We start from the raw sequence: 20,797 nt of genomic DNA, 5'->3' as shown, positions 1-20,797 counted from the left end.
ATTTATATATGAAAGAATTTTGTGACCTTATTGGACATACAGACATATTTGCATGTCAGAAATATATATACATATTTATATACACATATATAGTATATCTTTAAAAGATTCATACTAAAAAGGTTGTTAGAATAATATATATCAAATGTCTTCTGATGTTTGAATTGTGCCTTTATGAGAAAAATTATATGCTCCTAGAAACCTTAGGACTTACTCTAGATCTATCAGGTGGTATAGTTAAGTTTAATTTGTGATTTACTGGAGTAGGCTTTGTAAGATAAAGCCTTATTACTATGAATTCAACAGGCTATTTTAATTTTTATAGCGATTTTTGTGAGGTAGAGATAATCTTGAACCATATAACATGTTCAAAAAGTAAATTACTACTGAAAGAACTACTCTAAAGAACTGTTACTATCATAAACCACTTCACTAAAGAAAAGATGCAAAGTGCTATGCATGTCAATTTGACTTATTCTGGGAAGTCCTTGAATTGAGTTCTGAAGGATGAATAGAAGTTAACCGGACTAAGAAAGAAGCCCAGTAGTATGCTAGTTTTACATGTATAAGGATCAGCTGATATGGTTATACTTAAAAATAACTGAGGTATGTTTGGAATCTGAATTTGTCCAACCATTACAGAGAACAGTCTGGGAGTTCCTTAAAAATTTAAAATAAAACTACCATATTATCTAGCAATCTTACTTCTGGGTATACATCCAAAGAAAATTAAGTCACTATCCTTCCCCCAAAAAAGACCTGCGGCTCACTAGGCTAATCCTCCGCCTTGCGGTGCCGGCACACCAGGTTCTAGTCCCAGTCGGGGTGCCGGATTCTATCCCGGTTGCCCCTCTTCCAGGCCAGCTCTCTGCCGTGGCCAGGGAGTGCAGTGGAGGATGGCCCAAGTGCTTGGGCCCTGCACCCCATGGGAGACCAGGATAAGTACCTGGCTCCTGCCATCGGATCAGCGTGGTGTGCCGGCCGCAGCGCGCCAGCCGTGGCGGCCATTGGAGGGTGAACCAACGGCAAAGGAAGACCTTTCTCTCTGTCTCTTTCTCTCTCACTGTCCACTCTGCCTGTCCAAAAACAACAACAACAACAACAACAACAACAACAACAAAACCCTGTATTCTTGTGTTCATTTCAGCATTCACAGCAGCCAAGATACAGAAACAACCTTAGTGTCCATCGACAGATAAATGGATAAAGAAAACGTGGATATGTACAGTGGATATTATTCAGCCTTAAAAAAGGAGATTCTGTTGTTTGTGACAACATGATAGACCTTGCTGTGCTTTGCAAGTATATCCCCAATATGTTGATATTAAGAGGTGAGACCAAATGGGAGGTCCTTAAGTCACTGAGTGCATGCATGCCTTGGGGAGGAATTAATGTAGTTCGTGTGGGTACCTGAATTAGTTCTCAGGAGAGCAAATTATCTTATGAGCAAGCCCAACTCCTTTAATACTTTCTGACTTCTTGTCTTGTGGTCTCTTGCTCTCCCATTTACCATCTACCATGAAGGTCTCACTAGAATGATGTTGTTGTTGCCATCATGCTCTTGTAGCTTCAATAAATCTTTTTCATGAAGTTCCCCAGCCTCAGGTATTTCATTATAGTAACTAAAAATTTATCAGTACAGATCTGGAGGACAGCATGCTAAGTTAAATAAGCCAGGAACAAAAAGACAAATATCACATGTTCCCACTTCTGTGTGGAAACTGTGGAATTGAAATTCATAGAAATGGAATAAAGGCTAGTTAGCAAAAGTTGTTGGGGGCATAGAGAGCCTGGAGGGGAAGAAATGTCATATGATATAAAGTAATCAGTTGAATAAATTGTAGAGACCTAAAGTGTAGTGTGAAGACTATAGTTAATAAGATATTGTATACTTAAATTTGCTGAGAGAGATTGTAAATATTCTTACCACACACAAAGAATTGGTAGCTATGTGAGTTGATGGATATGCTAAGTGGCTTAACTGTGGTAATTGTTTGAGTGTGTGTGTGTGTGTGTGTATGTATCAGAGTATATACCTTAAGTATATATAGTTTTTATTTCTCTGTTACACCTCAGTAAAGCTGAGAAATAAAAAAGTAATCTGAGGGGACCAGTGTTGTGGCATAGTGGGTAAAGCAGCTGCATACAGAGCCAACATCCCATACGGGTGCCAATTCAAGTCGTGGCTGCTCCACTTCTGATCCATCTCCCTTCTGATGCACCTGTGAAAGCAGCAGAAGATGGCCCAAATTCTTGGGCCCCTGCACCCATGTTCGGAACTGAGAAGAAGCTTCTGGCTCCTGGCTTCAAACCAGTCCAGGTCTAGCTGTTGAGGCCATTTGGGAAGTGAACAAGCAGTTGAAAGATCTCTCTGTCTCTGTGTCCTTCTCTTATTTGAAAGTCAGAGTTACACAGAGAGAGAAGGAGAGGCAGAGATGTCTTCCATCCGATGGTTCACTCGCCAGATGGCCACAACAGTTGGAGCTGCACCAATCTGGAGCCAGGAGCCAGGAGCTTCCTCTGGGTCTCCCATGTGGGTGCAGGAGCCCAAGGACTTAGGCCATTTTCTATTGCTTTCCCAGGCCACAGCAGAGAGCCGGATCAGAAGTGGAACAGCTGGGACTAGAACCGGCACCCAGATGGGATGCCAGTGCTTCAGGCCAGGGCATTAATCTGCCGCACCACAGTGCTGCCAGCTCCATAAAATAAATAAACCTTAAAAAACAAAAGATTACAAATTTATAGGTATAGAAATTATACAATGTTACCAATTTTAAAAATAAGTAATCTGAGAAGTTTAGTATAAAATGAGGAGGGTAGAGTGGGCTCAGATTACCCATGTTTTGTAATGTGTTTTAAAGAAATTGGTCATTATCCGAACAGCATTGAAAGAAGACGAGGCTGGCGCTGCGGCTCAATAGGCTACTCCTCCACCTAGGGCGCTGGCACACCGGGTTCTAGTCCTGGTTGGGGCGCTGGATTCTTTCCTGGTTGCCCCTCTTCCAGGCCAGCTCTCTGCTGTGGCCCGGGAGTGCAGTGGAGGATGGCCCAAGTACTCGGGCCCTGCACCCCATGGGAGACCAGGATAAGTACCTGGTTCCTGCCTTTGGATCAGCGCGGTGCGCCGGTCGCAGTGTACCAGCCGTGGCGGCCATTGGAGGGTGAACCAACTGCAAAAGGAAGACCTTTCTCTCTGTCTCTCTCTCTCACTGTCCACTCTGCCTGTCAAAAAACAAACAAACAAACAAACAAAAAACAAAACAAAAAAAAAAAAACAAAAAACACAAAGTGTTTTAAGTAGACCAAAGGGTAAGTTTTTAAAATCTAACTTTGGTTATCTGTAAAGAATCATTGTGAGAAGGCAAGTAAAAAGGCAGGATGAATAAAGACAAATTAAATAGAGGTAATGGTAGCCAGTACTGATATGGTAGTATTGATGATGATGACTATTGATGGAGGCAAGTGACAGATTCTAGAAATATTTAGGAAGTCAAATTATTAAGTCTTTGAATTGGATATAGACAATGAGAGTATATGGTATCAAGAATAACTTTTTTTTTTTTTCCAAAAAGACAAAGAAGGATCTTCCATCTTCTGGTTCACTCCCCAGATGGTTGCAATTGTCAGGGCTGGGCCATGCCAAAATCAGTAGCTTCAGCCTCTCTCCCACATGGGCGGCAGAGGCCCAATGCACTTGGGTGATCTTCCACTGCTTTTTCCCATGCCATTGGCAGGGAGCGCAATTGAAAATGTTACAGCCAGGATACAAACCAGTACTTATATGCCATGCTTGTATCACAGGTAGAGGTTTTACTCTCTGTACCACAACGCTGGCCCCAAGAATAACTTCATAGCCTGGCTTTTTAAGTGTTCATAGAAGATGTTGCCATTTATTGTACTAGGACAGTTGTTTTTATTTGGAATAGGGAGATCAAGGAGGAAGAAGCATTCATGGACCTATTAGATTTGTTCAGCAGATGGATATTCATGACTGGAACTCAAAAGAAATATCTGAATTGGAGAAATAAATGTGTGAGGCCCATTCTTGACTATTTTATTTACTTACTGACAATTTTTATTGTATTTTGTTTATATCCCTCCTCAGCTCCCCATCCCCAAGTCCCAGTCAGTAAACTGTAGGAGTTCAGAGATTTTGTCTTTTCATTGTATTCTTTGTGGAGAGCAGTGCCTTAGTAAGCTTTCAGTAAATATTGAATGAATGAAGTGAGATAGGGAGTGTAAGGTTTAGCTTAACACAGGAAGATAGACATTTCATTGTTTTTAAGAGGTAGGAATAAAGAATTGGATGGATGCAGTTGTTTTTGCACTTCTTGTTGAAAAGATGTAGGAGTTTTTGAATGCTAGTTATTTTCACTGTAAGGTTGGAGACAAAGTCTTCATCTCATCGCAAGAGAGGAATATCAGAGATTTGAGAAGAATGGAGAAAATTCACAACTGCCATGGTAGAGTGTGAAAGGATTAATAAACTAGAGAAATGTAGGACTGTTATCTTTTGAAAAGTGCTCAGTTGAGATCAATTCTGATGAGTTAGTAATGGAACCAATTTGCTCTTGTGAGAACTTTGTCTAGAAGATGCCTGACTTCTCAAATAAAAACCATGCTTGGAGAAATTGTATATAATAACTCAGTATCTAAATTGTTAATTTTGGTAGAAATGAAAATTTGGTAGAAATGCAAGGTTTTGAGTGATGATCAAAGCCAACATTTTATTTTACCTTAGCAATGGATGAAAAAATAGCATGAAGGAGATTATCATTATTAACATTCTGGGGCCATACTTTTGGGAAAGTGATTCTCTGAATCAAAGTTATTTAGTATGGTGGTAAGGCCTAGGGGAAAGGCAGCTGTGAGTTGGGTGTAAAAGGCATCAGCACAAGAGGAGATAATGCTGTGGTTAGGAAATTACAGCAGTGAGAAGGGAGATGGTAATATGACTAAGAAAACCTGAGCATTATAGAAATGGGTTGGTTTATTTTTTGTTGTTGCTGCTGTTTTAAATTAACAAAATTCTGTGTTTAATTATAAAAATTTCCAACTTGTCTAATAGGAAACCATTTATGGAAAGGTTCACAGTGGAGGAAAATCAATATGGGATAAGAGTGAACAAATTAAAATATGACAATATAAAAATTTTGCCTATCAATACCATTTTCTCAATTTAAAAATAATTAATGCAGAATTTCTCTGATTAGTTTGGTAAGCAAATCTTTGGTGGGAAATATCTAGAAACATTAATGATCAATGAGAACTTATGGAAATGATAGCTATATAGATGTTTAGACCCAAGAACTCACATCCCTCCTCTGACAGCAGCAATAGGATATTTGTTTATTTTTAAAACTATGGTGAAATAGTAATTTCTGGAAGTCACATATCCAGGTAAACTAGTTTTCTCCTCATGACCTTGGGGTAACCACCACATGAGAAAAACAATGAAAAAGAACACACACAAAAATCCATCACCATTTCAATGGGCAGAAAGGAAGTATTGTATTCAGGAAAGGGTCAACTTTGTCTTAAAGTAAGGAGAAAGACTTCAGAGAAAGGTTGGAATATGTAATTTCCTGGTTATTGCTGAAGATAATGTCTAATTGGAATGGTTTGGAAGATGGCAAGGTATATATAGATTGAATTAACAAAAGGTACAGGGAATTCTGGGCCTGGACCTTTAACAACAGGATAAAAGGCATTATGGTCTTAGTTTCAGCCAACTGTTTTTGATTTTTCCTTTTTTAACAATTAAAATGAAATTCACATAACATAAACACCATTTTAGCAAGTCTGTAATTCAGTTGCATTGAGTGTGTTCACAGTGTTATATAACCGTTACCTCTTAATTCCAAAATGCTTTCATTACTCCCAAAAAAGACCCTGTATTCATTAAGCAGTCATTCTCCATTCCTCCCTCCTATTAGCAGGCTTTTTGAGAATAATACGTATTACACCTGATGGCAGGATGTGTTTCTTGATTAGGATAATGATGGGTCATTGAGTCCTTGGAATGAGTGATAGAGGCTCTATAACCTGGATGTGCTGCTGTTGCTTCAAATTGACATGTTTCTGGACCCAAACTCTTTTATACTAAAAATAGCTCTTCCCCATCTGGATGTACATATTTTAATTATACCATAATTATCCTAGAAACTGAGGTCCAAGCCCTGGTAGCCTTTTACCTCCTTCCACAGTTATCACCACAGTCTTCAATTCCCACTGCTATGGCTTCAACCTTACTAGCTTAAGCCTGAATCTTTGTAACTAGTCTCCCTGCCTCTAGTTTCTTTATGTTCTAATGACAAAGTAGTCTGTTGTAAATACTCAGATACTTAGCTAGGCATTTATACCCTGACACTCAAGACCCTCTACAATCCACCTTTTTGTCACATTGTTTTGATGATCAAACAAGATAAGTGAAATATTTTATAATACCAAGTATTACTGTAATTTTTAGGCTTCATCCTTTTCAGCCTCAGATTTCAGTCTAAGTGGTCTATTCAATATCCTTGAGCATACTTGATGTTTTTTCCCTACTTTTGGCTTCTTTGTTAGAGCAATTCCACTTCCTTGAACTGTACTTTTTCCTTTTTATAGTTCCTGTAGCCTTTTTGAAATCTTAGTTTAGTTTGTCAGTGGTCGTGGCTTCTTTGTAACATATATTACGTGGCATTTAGTCTATTTCTGTTTTTCAGCTGTGTCTTTCTTATCGTGACATTTACATTGGGAAACTTTTGAGGATAGAGAACGTGTCACCCAGCACCTGGCTGAATATTTTGAATATAAATGATAGGTAAATGATTTAAGATTATGAAATAATATGGTGCTATGAGGGTCTCCAGAAATCTTTTTCAGAAATATTTCATTACCCTTTCTTCCCAACCTCCCTTTTTTGGTTGTTTTTGCTTAGTGTGTTGATTTTCAGCATGAATTTTTAATTGGAAATTAAGTGCCTTTCTTTTTTTTTGCATTCGATGTGATATTAATTTATACATCTCATTTCAGGTGAAGATAATTAAAGCTAGATTGTTTTTAAATACTTGATATATTCCATATTATTAAAAATAAGGAATAGAAAGCTATATAGTGACAATGAAAAGTCTCTGTCAACCACCAAGTCCCTTGCTACATTCTTTTTTATATAATAATGCTGTTTTTAGATTGTTGTATATTCTCCCAGAATTTCTGTAGGAAATTGAATATTCTTATTTTCTCTTCCTTTTTAGACAAAAATAGCATATATGATTTTGCATACCTTTTTAATGACAATTCTTTTCATATCAATACATAGGGAACTTCCTCATTCTTTCTTCTGTTTACAAAGTATTGCATTGGATTCCTGTACCAGAGTTTAAGTATTCCATATTGTTCAGTCTATTGAGATTTGGCTAGGATGAAGATAAGAATACATATTTTTATAATTTTTTTTATATTCCTATAATTGTGCTTTTAATTACTTTAAAGTTCATGTCCATTGTGACATCAATAGAGGAAATAACAATGGCCTTCAAATTTGTATTTCTTATGTAAGCAGCTTGGGAAATCTAATTGAAATTTAAGAAAGATCATGTGTGTTGAATTCCTTCCAGACAGTCTAAATATTTATTCTCAGAAGTTTTAACAACTTTTTAGAAATGAGAATCTTTGAATCTGACATGTGTCTAAAACATGAATTTCTCTTTATCTTAGGTAAAAGTGCCATAACAGTTTTGTTTGTCATATTAAGTTGACACTGCTTCATGAGTTGCTTCAGGAAATTGGTTTGAGTTCAGTCATGGAAAATTCCAGTACACAGAATGTAGTGAATTTTTACTAGATCTCAAGTAATTGAAAGCTCCCATTAAGCAGTATTGTTCCAAATAACAGGGTCATAGTGGGCAAGATGGGAGAAGAACAGAAGTTTCATTTTTATGTTAGGTTCCCTGACTGAGGTTTAGAATTTAAGATAATTTTCTGATAATTCAACTGAGTTTCTGCAAAATCCAAAGGAAAGAGAAACCAGAAGCAGGAAAGGAAGGAACATTGCAAACAGGTAAGCAACTGAAAGGGAGAACTAAGCCGGCGCCTCGGCTCAATAGGCTAATCCTCCGCCTGCAGTGTTGGCACCCCGGGTTCTAGTCCCGGTCAGGGTGCCGGATTCTGTCCTGGTTGCCCCTCTTCCAGGCCAGCTCTCTGCTGTGGCCAGGGAGTGCAGTGGAGGATGGCCCAAGTCTCTGGGCCCTGCGCCCGCATGGGAGACCAGGAGAAGCACCTGGCTCCTGGCTTTGGATCAGTGTGGTGCACCTGCCGCGGCCATTGGAGGGTGAACCAACGGAAAAGGAGGACCTTTCTCTGTCTCTCTCTCTCACTGTCCACTCTGCCTGTCAAAAAAAAAAAAAAAAAGAAAGAAAGAAAGAAAGAAAGGTAGAAGTTACTAAGCATTGAGGTGATTAAAAAAAAAAAAAGATTTTTTTGTGGGTGAGCTGGAACAACAAATTTAGATGAGAATTGAGGTAAACTGTCACCTTGCCTCACAGCTGACCCAGTTTTTTATCTTTTATAATCTCAAAGCACTTGGGATTCATAGTGCAAACAAGGGTTGAAATAGACCTGGGCCGGTGCCGCAGCTCAATAGGCTAATCCTCCACCTAGCGGCGCCGGCACACCGGGTTCTAGTCTCGGTCGGGGCGCCGGATTCTGTCCCGGTTGCCCCTCTTCCAGGCCAGCTCTCTGCTGTGGCCTGGGAAGGCAGTGGAGGATGGCCCAAGTGTTTGGGCCCTGCACCCCATGGGAGACCAGGAGAAGCACCTGGCTCCTGCCTTCAGATCAGTGCAGTGCGCTGGCTGCAGCGCGCCAGCTGTGGCGGCCATTGGAGGGTGAACCAACTGCAAAAGGAAGACCTTTCTCTCTGTCTCTATCTCTCACTATCCATTCTGCCTGTCCAAAAAAAAAAAAAAAAAAAAAAAAAAAGAAAAGAAAAAGAAAAGAAAAGAAAAAGGAAAAAAAAAGAAGTAGACCTGAAATGTAGCAAATGTCAGTATAGAACCAAACCAGGAAGCCATAGTAGCCCTCTGGTTCTTCTGCATCCTAATATTTATTAATCAACTTTAAAGTACTGAAATGTTTGAATGACTGTTTTACCAAATGTGACATATTCTGTTGCTTGGTGAAAATACTCCAGGAAACAAGAAGCTACATTGAGTTTGTAGTCTCCTTTCATTTAATATATATTTTTTAAAGATTTATTTATTTATTTGAAAGTCAGAGTTAGTTAGAGAGAGAGAGGCAGAGAGAGAGAAAAAGAGAGAGAGAGAGGTCTTCCATCCGACGGTTCACTCCCCAATTGACCACAACGGCCAGAGCTGCGCCGATCTGAAGCCAGGAGCCAGGAACTTCTGGGTCTCCCACATGGGTCCAGGGGCCCAAGGACTTGGGCCATCTTCTTCTGCTTTCCCAGGGCATAGCAGAGAGCTGGATCAGAAGTGGAGCAGGTGGGTCTCGAACTAGCGCCCATATGGGATGCCAGCGCTTCAGGCTGGGGCATTAACCTGTTGCACCACAGTGCTAGCCCCTCATTTAATATTATTTTATGATCACTTTTCTTGTCACTGGGTATTGATTTCTAGAATTTTTTCCTAAGAGTATACACTAATGAATTCTATTTTTTTATATTTTATTTTATTTTATTTTATTTTTATTTTTTTTGACAGGCAGAGTGGACAGTGAGAGAGAGAGACAGAGAGAAAGGTCTTCCTTTGCCGTTGGTTCACCCTCCAATGGCCGCCGTGGCCGGCACGCTGCGGCCGGCACGCTGCGGCCAGAGCACCGTGCTGATCCGATGGCAGGAGCCAGGTACTTATCCTGGTCTCCCATGGGGTGCAGGGCCCAAGCACTTGGGCCATCCTCCATCCTCTCCCTGGCCACAGCAGAGAGCTGGCCTGGAAGAGGGGCAACCAGGAGAGAATCCGGCGCCCCGACTGGAACTAGAACTTGGTGTGCCGGCGCCGCAAGGCAGAGGATTAGCCTAGTGAGCCGCAGCGCCGGCCACACTAATGAATTATATAACTGTGTCATAATACATTTAGCAATTTTCTATTGTTGAACATGAGTTATTTCCAATAAAATTGCTTTGGTGTATTTTCCAGTATAGATTCAGTAAAAATAAGGTATGCTTATGTTAGAATGATGTTTGAAAATGCCAGATGATTAGATAAGACATTCATGTAATGTCACTGATGATTGGAGTAGTCTGGACTTTTTAAGATATCAATATTTGGAGAGCACTGAAAGGGATTTGTTGGGGATGCTTTGGAGAAAGGAAGAGAAAGGGAGGAACGGGGGGCTATGGCAGCTATGATTGTGGTCTACAGTGGTCTGGTTAGGAAGACGACACGTGTGGTAACGGCTGCCGTCTGCCTCACAGAACCCGGAACTCATGCCGTGCTGTGAAGAGGTTGTTCTCACTATAAACAATAAACCAGCAATGAGGACCTGCCTGTTCCAATGGCAAATTCTTATAAGGACCCTCTTAAGAAATGTATCTTGTGTGGGAAACGTGTAGATTACAAGAATGTACAGCTTTTGTCCCAGTTTGTTTCTCCATTTACTGGATGCATTTATGGAAGGCACATAACAGGTCTTTGTGGGAGGAAGCAGAAAGAAATCACAAAAGCAATTAAGAGAGCTCAATTAATGGGGTTTATGCCGGTTACATACAAGGATCCTGCCTATCTTAAAGACCCTGAAGTATGTAACAAAGTATCGAGAGTAAACTATGTAAGGTTACCACCAATAAACTTTAAAAAAAAAAAGATATCAATATTTGAATTGAACTTTATTAGTAAGTACTGTTGGTTGCCTAATTGATGGTTCCTTCTTTTCCCCTACTATTACAGTCTAGATTTTATTATTGTACAGGTTGGTGTACCCACACATAACCCCTTTGGCATACCAGAAACACTAAGTCATTGTTTCTCTATTGGAATAGCAGAGTAGAAAAATGGAGAGGATTGGCTTCTTTGATAAGATCATTGCTGTTCTCAGATTATTCCAAAGCTGCCTTATCTTCCTGACTTGATATATGAAATAACAAATGTCCTTGTAATTTAAGCCACTTTGAGTGCCACTTTCTATTACTCGTTCCAGAAAGCATATTGGTAAAACTTTGAGAAGTTTAACTTCTTTTGATAAATTCAAACTCTTACATATAACACTTCAGTGGAAGAAATTATATAAGAAAAAGTGAAAATGTATTCAAGGATTAGTAAGACTGGTGGACATACATAAGTTTCTTCTGCCTTCCACCAAAAAGGGGAAAGTTACCATTGTCAGTCTATATCTGTGTTCAATTAAAGTGATTATCTCAGTCCTAAAGAGCCCCTTAAGACTGTTAGGGGCATCTGACTGTTTCACCTCACTAGATAAGCATAAATCTTGACTTTCAGGTTTAGATTGGGTTTCAGTTCTTCTCTGAAGAAAGCAACAGTCTAAACTCGGTATTTGGGCTGGCACTGTGGCGTTAGTGAGTCACGGCATCCCACATGGGTGCCAGTTCAGGTCCCATCTGCTCCACTTCCATTTCAGCTTCCCTGCTAATGTGCCTGGGACCATAGCAGAAGATGTCCCAAGTGCTTGGGCTTCTGCATCCATGTGGGAGACCTGGAAGAAGCTCCTGTTTCCTGGCTTTGGATCAGCCCAGCTCCAGCCATTGCAGCCATTCGGATCGTGAACCAGCAGATGGAAGATCTCTTGTGTCTCTCCCTCTCTCTAACTCTTTCAAATAAGTGAATATATCCTAAACTCTGACCTTAAAAACTAATTAGGAAACACAAGTTTAATTTTTTTTTTTTTAATTTTTTTTTGACAGGCAGAGTGGACAGTGAGAGAGAGAGACAGAGAGAGAAAGGTCTTCCTTTGCCGTTGGTTCACCCTCCAATGGCCGCCGCTGCAGCCGGCGCACCGCGCTGATCCGATGGCAGGAGCCAGGATCCAGGTGCTTTTCCTGGTCTCCCATGGGGTGCAGGGCCCAAGCACCTGGGCCATCCTCCACTGCACTCCCTGGCCATAGCAGAGAGCTGGCCTGGAAGAGGGGCAACCGGGACAGAATCCGGCGCCCCAACCGGGTCTAGAACCCGGTGTGCCGGCGCCGCAAGGTGGAGGATTAGCCTATTGAGCCACGGCGCCGGCTCACAAGTTTAATTTTATCTACTCGTGTATAGTCCTGATCTTCAGCATGAAGTATGAGTTGTGCTAGCACACACTCCTTTTAGTTAAGGGTTGCAGTTTATTAGAAAATGTAATATTTTTCTTGTACCTTTCAAAATCTTAGTTCTCCCTTAATGTGGATCTTGATCTTTTCCAGCTTCTTCATTGGTGAGGGCAGGAAAAGAGTTTAAATGTAAAACCTTATATTTATATAATTTAGTTACTAAGAAAATGGGTGTCAGATTGGATTAAGATAGTGGAGTAGGGAGGTAGCTTGCTGCTCAAGTCTAGGAGAAGATAGTTTAAGAAAAGTGGAAAGAGTGCAGTCTTGGAGAATAGTTGGGGAGAAAACAGAGGAAACTGCACAGATTGGAGGAACACAGTGGACCTACACAGAGGCAAGGACGCACACAACTTAAGACTCCAGCAGCCTCCACACCAGCACTGGAAAGTGAGGTGAGACCAGACTAGCAGCCCAAGCCACTGGTGGAAAAGCTGCAAGAAGAGCATAGAGGGAATCTGGCTTGAAGCACCATGGGGGATAGTATACCTGTCAAACTAGAGAAGAAAAAACAAAGTGGGGGGAATGTTTTCTCTCTACGGATCACCCTGGAAAGGCATCCTGTAACAAGCTGACAGAGAGCAGGTACCATTTTGGACATACGTAAAAGCTGTGCCAGTAAGTGTTTGCACCCAACAACCTGCCAAGCGGAATAGATGGGGCTGTGTTTTTGGGACTGTGAAACACTGAGGCTACGTGGGAGGACTCAGGGTGTGGCTGGGATATTGGACGTCAACTGTGGGAGGCTCCACACGATCAGGGCTTCCTGGCTACCTAGTGAGGGACATTCTAGGGAATCTTAGCTTACACTGAGGACTGCACAGAACCTTTGTGTGGTCCTTGTGGCAGAGTGGACAAATAATGTACTCACTGGGGATAATGTCCAGGCACTGGTCTCCTTTGAGGAGAGGAGCTCAGCTGAGTCTACACCAACAGACAAGAAGAAACCTCCACTCTGATTGAAAAAAAAAAAAAAAAAAAAAAAAGATTTACCATGACAAACCTGGATGTGTCACCTCAGACATGCCCTGCAATCTGGAGTACTGAACAGAGTTTCCTGGCCACACCCACCACACACCTCTAGTTATTCTCTGAAAGCAGACACTCCATTAATTTATTCAAATCTAGTGGAAAGATAAAAGCCACCACATTGAAAAAACAAAGAAAAAACCAATGAGTATCTTTACAATTGCCAAATAACAAACACACCAATTCAAGAAACAAGAAGGGATATCTCCCAGGAAAAGTACAAAGGAAATCCAAAGTAAAAAAAATGGAAATATTTATGAAAAAAGGCAGGGCAAAGTCATTACTTACCAATAGCCACCTTGAATGTAAATGGCATTAACTCTCCAATTGAAAGACACAAACAAGCTGAATGGATTAAAAAATAAAACCCATCTATTTGCTGCCTCCAAGAAACACATCTCACCAACAAAGATGCATGCAGACTGAAAGTGAAAGGATGAAAAAGATATTCCATGCCAATGGAAACCAAAAAAGAGCTGATGTAGCCATCTTGATACCAGACAAAATAGACTTTAACACAAAAATTGTTAAAAGAGACAATGAAGGACATTATTTAATGATTAAGGGATAAATTCAACAAGAAGATGTAACTCTTATAAACAAATATGCAACTAATTATAGGGCACCTGGCTCTTAAAGAAAAATGTTAATGGATCCAAAGGGAGACATAGACTCCAATACAATAGTAATGGGAGACTTCAATACCGCACTTTCAGCAATAGATTGACCAGACAGAAAATTAGCAAGGAAACAGCAGAGTTAATTGACACTAAAGACCAAGTGGACCTAATAGATATCTACTGAACTTTTCATCCTACAGTTGCAGAGTACACATTCACACCAGTGCATGGAACCTTCTCTAAGATTGATCTCATGCTGGGCCATAAAACAAGACTTAGCAAATTCAGAAAGATTGAAATCATACCATGTATCTTTCGGGAACACAGTGCAATGAAGCTGGAAATCAGCAATGCAGAAATCTAGGACATATACAAACACATCAAGACTGAACAACATGCTCCTGAATGAGCAGTGAATCATAGAAGAAATCGAAAGAGAAATCAAAAAATTTCTGGAAACAAATGAAGACAATAATACAACATATCAAAACTTACAGGATACAGTGAAAGCAGTGTTAAGAGGAAAGTTTGGGACCGGTACTGTGGTATAGTGGGTAAAGCTGCCGCCTGCAGTGCTGGCATCGCATATGGGTGCTGGTTTGAGACCTGGCTGCTCCACGCCTGATCCAGCTCTGCTGTGGCCTGGGAAAGCAGTAGAAGATGGCCTGAGTCCTTGGGCCCCTGCACCCATGTGGGAAGACCTGGAGGAGGCTCCTGGCTCCTGGCTCCTGGCTTTGGATCGGTGTAGCTCCAGCCATTGCCGTCATCTGGGAAGTGAACCAGCAGATGAAATACCTCTCTCCCTCTTTCTCGCTCTCTGCCTCTCCTTCTCTGTGTAACTCTGACTTTCAAATAAATGAATCTTTTTTTTAAAAAAGGAAAATTTATAGCAATTGGTGCCTACGTCAAGAAATGGAAAGGCACCAAATAAATGAGCTATCAGTGCATCTCAAGGATCTAGAAAAACAACAGCAAACCAAACCCATAACTAGTAGGAGAAAAGAAATAATTAAAATTAGAGAAGAAATCAACAAAATTGAAACCAAAAACAAAAAAAAAATTTAAGAAAATACAAAAGAGCAGCAAAAAACAACAGCTGGGTTTTTGAAAAATATAAAATTTACACACCATTGGTTCAATTAACAAAAATAGAGAGAAGGCTCAGATCAATAAAATTACAGATGAAAAAGGAAATGTAACAATAATCACCACATATATAAAAAGAATCATCAGAATTACTACAAAGAGCTGTAGCCAGCAAACTGGGAAACCTAGAAGAAACTGATAGGTTGTATGTGTCCAGGAATCTACCTAAATTGAGCCATGAAGACATGGAAAACTTTAATAGACCCATTATCAAGACAGAAATTGAATCAGTAATAAAGACCCTCCCTATAAAGAAAAGCCCAGGACCAGATGGCTTTACTGCAGTTCTACTACCAATTTAAAGAAGAGCTAACTCCACTTCTTCTTAAGTTATTCAAAACAATTGAAATGGAGGGAATCCTCCCAAATTCTTTCTATGAAGTTAACATCACCTTAGTTCCTAAACCCAGAAAAGATGGAACATAGAAAGAGAACTACAAACCAATTTCCCTGATGAACATAGATGCAAAAATCCTCAAGAAATTCTGGCCAATTGAATCCAACATTATCAGAAAGATCATTCACCCAGACCAAGTGGGATTTATCCCTTGTATGCATAGATGGTTCAGCATTCACAAATCAATCAATGTGATACATCATACTAACAAACTGAAGAACAAAAGTCATATAATTATCTCAGTAGATGCAGAGAAAGCTTTTGATAAAATACAATACCCTTTCATGATGAAAACTCTAAAAAAATTGGTTTTGGAAGGAACATTCCTCAACACAATAAAGGCAAGTTATAACGAACCCATGGCCAGCTTCCTATTGAATGGGAAAAGTTGGAAGCATTCCCAGTGAGATCCAGAACTTGACAAGCATGCCCACTCTTGCCATTGCTATTCAGTATAATCTTGGAAGTTTTATCCAGAGCCATTAGGCAAGAACAAGAAATCAAATGGATTCAGATTGGGAAAGAGAAAGTCAAACTATCTGTATTTGCAGATGACATGATTCTATATATGGGGTTCCAGAAGAGTCCACCAAGAGACTATTGAAACTCATAGAAGAGTTATAAAATATAACTCCATACTGTAAACCCAGACAATGCCAGGTGGCTGAAAAAGAACTTCTAAGATGAATCCCTTTCACAGTAGCTATAAAAAAAATTAAATACCTTGGAATAAATTTAGCCAAGGATGTCAAAATATCTACAATGAGAATTATAAAACATTAGAGAAAGAAATAGAAGAAAATACAAAAAAATGAAAAATCTTCCTTGTTCATGGATTGGAAGAATCAATATCATCAAAATGTCCATTCTTCCAAAGGAAATTTACAAATTCAATGCGATACCAATAAAATACCAAAGATATTCTCAGATCTAAAAAAAATGATGCTGAAATTCATATGGAAACACAGGAGACCTCAAATAGCTAAAGCAATCTTTAACAACAAAACAAAGCCGGAGGCATCACGATACCAGTTTTCAAGACATACTACAAGCAGTTATAGTCAAAACAACCTGGTACTGGTACAAAAAGAGATGGGTAGACCAATGGACTAGAACAGAAAATCTAGAAATCAATCCAAATATCTATAACCAACTTATATTTGACCAAGGAACTAAAACCAATCCCTGGAGCAAGGTGTCTCTTCCACAAAGGGTGCTGGGAAAACTGGATATCCATGCGCAAAAGTATGCCAGACCCCTACCTTACACTTTACACAAAAATCCACTCAACATGGATTAAAGATCTAAATCCACAACTGGATAGCATCAAATTATTACAGAACATTCGGAAAATCCTGCAATACATTGGCACAGGCAAAGAGTTCTTGGAATAGACCCCAGAGGCACAGGCAATCAAAGCCAAAATTAACAAATGGGATTACATCAAATTGAGAAGCTTCTGTAATGTAAAAGAAACAGAAAAGTGAAGAGCCAACGGACAGAATGGGAGAATTTATTTGCAAGCTATGCAACTGATAAAGAATTAATAACCAGAATCTACAAAGAGATCAAGAAACTCCACAACAACAAAACAGACAATCCAGTGAAGAAATGGGCAAAGGACTTAAGCAGACATTTTTGAAAAGAGGAAATCCAAAATGCCAACAGACACATGAAAAAATATTCAGGATAGCTAGCCATCAGGGAAATGCAAATCAAAACTACAATGAGGTTCCACCTCATCCTAGTTAGAAAGGCTTTCATACAGAAATCAACAAACAACAAATGCTGGCCAGGATGGGGGGAAAGGTAACATAATCTACCCTTGGTTGGAATGTAAACTGCTAAACCACTATGGAAATCAGTTTGGAAATACTTCAGAAATTTGAATATAGACCTACCATATGACCCAGCCATCCCACTCCTGGGAATTTACCCAAGGGAAATGAAATCTGCATTAAAAGAGTTATCTCGGGGCTGTAGTTGTGATTCAGCGGGTTAAAGCCCTGGTCTGAAGTGCCTGGATCCCATATGTGCACCGATTCTAGTCCTGGCTGCTCCTCTTCCCACCCAGCTCTCTGCTATGGCCTGGGAAAGCAGAGGAGGATGGCCCAAGTCCTTGGGCCCCAGCACCCAAGTGGGCGACCCAGAAGAAGGTCCTGGCTCCTGGCTTTGGATCAGCATAGCTCCGGCCGTTGTAGCCATCTGGGGAGTGAACCAGCTAGTGGAAGACCTCTCTGTCTCTACCTCTCTCTCTAACTCTGTCTTTCCAATAAATAAAATAAATCTTTAAAAAAAAAAAAAAACGAGTTATTTGCACCCCCATGTTAATTGCGGCTCAATTCACAATAGCTAAGACATGAAATCAACCTAAATGCCAGTCAACTGAAGACTGGATAAAGAAATTATGGGATATGCACACCATGAAATACTACACATTGTTAAAAATAAATGAAATCCAGTCATTCGCAACAAAATAAGTCAATCTGGAAAACATCATACTTAGTGAAATAAGCTAGTTCCAAACAGACAAATATCATATGTTCTCCCTGATCTGTGATAATTAATAGATCACCTAAAAGGTCATCTGTAGAAGTGAAATTGACACTTTGTGAAGCAATGACTTGAATAGTGCTTGTCTCGACTGTCTAGAAACAGTTTTTTTTTTTTTTTTTTTTTCTTTTTCCTTAATGGAGAATGGGAATGGGAACTGCAGGAGGACGTGGGGTGGGAGTGAGGGTGGGAGGACGAGTATGGTGGGGAAAAAATCACTATATTCCTAAAGTTGTACTTATGAAATTTGTGCTCATTAAATAAAAGATTTCTTTGGTGGGGGTGGGGGGCGGGGAATGAGTGCCTGTGGTTCCTGCTATGTGCCAGGCATTGTGTAAGGTCCTAGGGATATAATGGTGAACTATCCTGATAATCTCTGCTTTGATACTGCTGGGAGGACAGAGAGACAAGTAATTGGCATGCCTTTGGTGCAAGAGTTAAGATGACACTTGGGATACCCACATCCTATGTCATGGTACCTGACTTGAGTCCTGGCTCTGTTTCCAATCCATTTCTGCAAATAAGCACCCTGAGGGCAGCGGGTGGTTGCCCAAATATTTGGGTCCCTGCCACCCAAATAGGAAACCCAAGTTGAGTTCCTCTCTCTTTTTCTTTTTTTTTTCTTTCTTTTTTTTTTATAGTATTTAATGAACATAAATTTCCAAAGTACAGCTTATGGATTACAGTATCTCTCTCTTTTTCTAACTCTGCCTTTCAGATAAATAAATAAATAAGTCTTGTATTAAAAAAAAAAAAAGAAAGAAAAAATTTACACAGAGGAGGAGAGAGAGAGAGATATCTATCATCCTCTGGTTCACTCCCCAAATGGCTGCAATGGCCAGGGCTTTGCCAGGCTGAAGCCAGGAGTCAGGAGCTTTTTCCAGAAAAGCACTCCTGAAAGAGTGCAGGGACCCAAGGACTTGGGCCATCTTCCACTGCTTTCCCAGGCAGATTACCAGGGAGCTAGATCAGAAGTGGAGCAGCTGGGTCTCAAACCGGCACCTATAAGGGTAAACTGGCATCGCAGGCAGTGGTTCTACCTGCTATGCCACAAAGCCTGCCCCATGATAGTATTTTTTTAATTGGATAGTCAAGAAAGGTCTCCTTGAGGTGATATTTGAATTAGCACCTGAATAATAAGAAGTAACCAGCTGTGGAAAGAATATTTTAGGCAGAAGTTACTAAAATAAACATGAGCTTGAAGTATCAAAAAGAAGGCATGATGAGTGAAGAGTAGAGGCCAAATCTGTAAGGCACTAGAGATCTTGATATGAAATTTAAATTTTATTTTATGTAAAATGGGAAATGACTGCAGAATTTTTTTTTAAAGATATATTTATTTGAGAGAGTTACAGAGAGAGGGAGACAAAGAAAGAGGTTTTCCATCTGCTGGTTCACTCCCTAAATGGCCAGAATGACCAGGGCTAGGCCATACCAAAGCCAGAAGCTTGGACCTCTAACTGAATCTCCCACGTTTTTTGCAGGGACCCATGTCCTTGGGCTGCCTTTTGCTGCTTTCCCAGGTGCTTTAGTAAGGAACTGGATCAGAAACAGAGCAATCCATACTCAAACTGGCACTCTGATACTTGATGATGGTTTCACAGTAGCAGCTTAACTGCTTTGCCACAGCACTGGCCCCAACTGCAGGATTTTAAGTAGGGGCATGACATGCCTTGAGTTACTGTTTTAAAAATTAATTCTGGGCACCGTGGCTCACTTGGTTAATCCTCCGCCTGCGGCGCCATCATCCCATACAGGCGCTGGTTCTAGTCCCGGCTGCTCCTCTTGCAGTCCAGCTCTCTGCTGTGGCCTGGGAGGGCAGTGGAGGATGGCCAAAGTGCTTGGGCCCCTGCACCCGCATGGGAGACCAGGAAGAAGCACCTGGGTCTGGCTTCGGATTGGCACAGCGCCGGCCGTAGCAGATATTTGGGGAGTGAACCAACGGCAGGAAGACCTTTCTCTCTGTCTGTCTCTCTCACTGTCTATAACTCTACCTGTCAAATAAAAAAAATGCATTGAGAATGAGTTGCAAATTCTGTTTTCTAAATGGCACAGGGATAAGCAGACACTGACAATGTCTTCCGGGTCTCCCACGTGGGTACAGGGGCCCAACTACTTGGGCTGTCCTCTGCTACTTTCCTAAGCATGTTAGAAGGGAGCTGGATTGGAAGTAGAGCAGTCGGAACTTGAACTGGTACCCATATGGGATGCTGGAGCCACAGGCAGAAGCTTTAACCAAGGCCAAGTTTCTTAGAGAGGAATCAAAAAGCCTGAACAATAAGAGAATACTGGAGGCCAACACTGTGGCACAGTGGATTAAAGCCCTGGCCTGAAGTACTAGCATCCCATATGGGTACCAGTTCTCGTCCCAGCTGCTCCTCTTCTGATCCAGCTTTCTGCTATGGCCTGGGAAATCAGTAGAAGATGGCACAACTCCTTGGTCCCCTGCGCTCACATCAGAGACCCAGAAGAAGCTCCTGGCCTCTGATCAGCACAGTTCTGGCCATTGTGGCCATCTAGGGAGTGAACCAGCGGTTGGAGGGCCTCTCTCTCTGTCTCTACCTCTCTCTGTAACTCTATCTTTCAAATAAAGAAATAAAATAAATCTTTAAAAAGAAGAGTACTGGTAAATTCCATTTCATCAACTTAAAAACGTATGTTCTAAAGACATGATTTTTTTTAGAAAACTTTTATTTAATAAATATAAATTTCTAAAGTACAACTTTTGGATTATAGCGGGTTTTTCCTCCCATAACCACCCTCCCACCCACAAACCATCCCAACTCCTGCTCCCTC

At 40.6% G+C, this 20,797-nt stretch overlaps 1 protein-coding gene and 1 pseudogene across 39 annotated transcripts in view; both read left to right on the top strand.

Moving 5' to 3' along the window:
• The window catches only part of HMBOX1 (homeobox containing 1), a 224,176-nt gene that overhangs the window by 34,161 nt on the left and 169,218 nt on the right, over window positions 1–20,797 (top strand). For 15 of the 39 annotated variants that reach the window (XR_007918102.3, XR_007918104.3, XR_007918103.3 and 12 more), the window contains one exon: window positions 1,148–1,331. The exons of the other annotated variants lie outside the window; for them this stretch is intronic. The gene's annotated coding sequence lies outside the window, so the exon portion shown is untranslated. The remainder of the gene's footprint in view (window positions 1–1,147; window positions 1,332–20,797) is intronic. 39 annotated transcript variants of the gene reach the window in all.
• On the top strand, window positions 10,321–10,872 carry LOC100339050 (small ribosomal subunit protein bS18m pseudogene; annotated as a pseudogene).

This window comes from Oryctolagus cuniculus, chromosome 2 (assembly GCF_051225735.1).
Source record: "Oryctolagus cuniculus isolate XC-2025 breed Fujian yellow rabbit chromosome 2, ASM5122573v1, whole genome shotgun sequence".
NCBI lineage: Eukaryota > Metazoa > Chordata > Mammalia > Lagomorpha > Leporidae > Oryctolagus > Oryctolagus cuniculus.
Note: the sequence above shows the minus strand (reverse complement) of the source record. Positions and strands in the feature narration are given on the sequence as shown.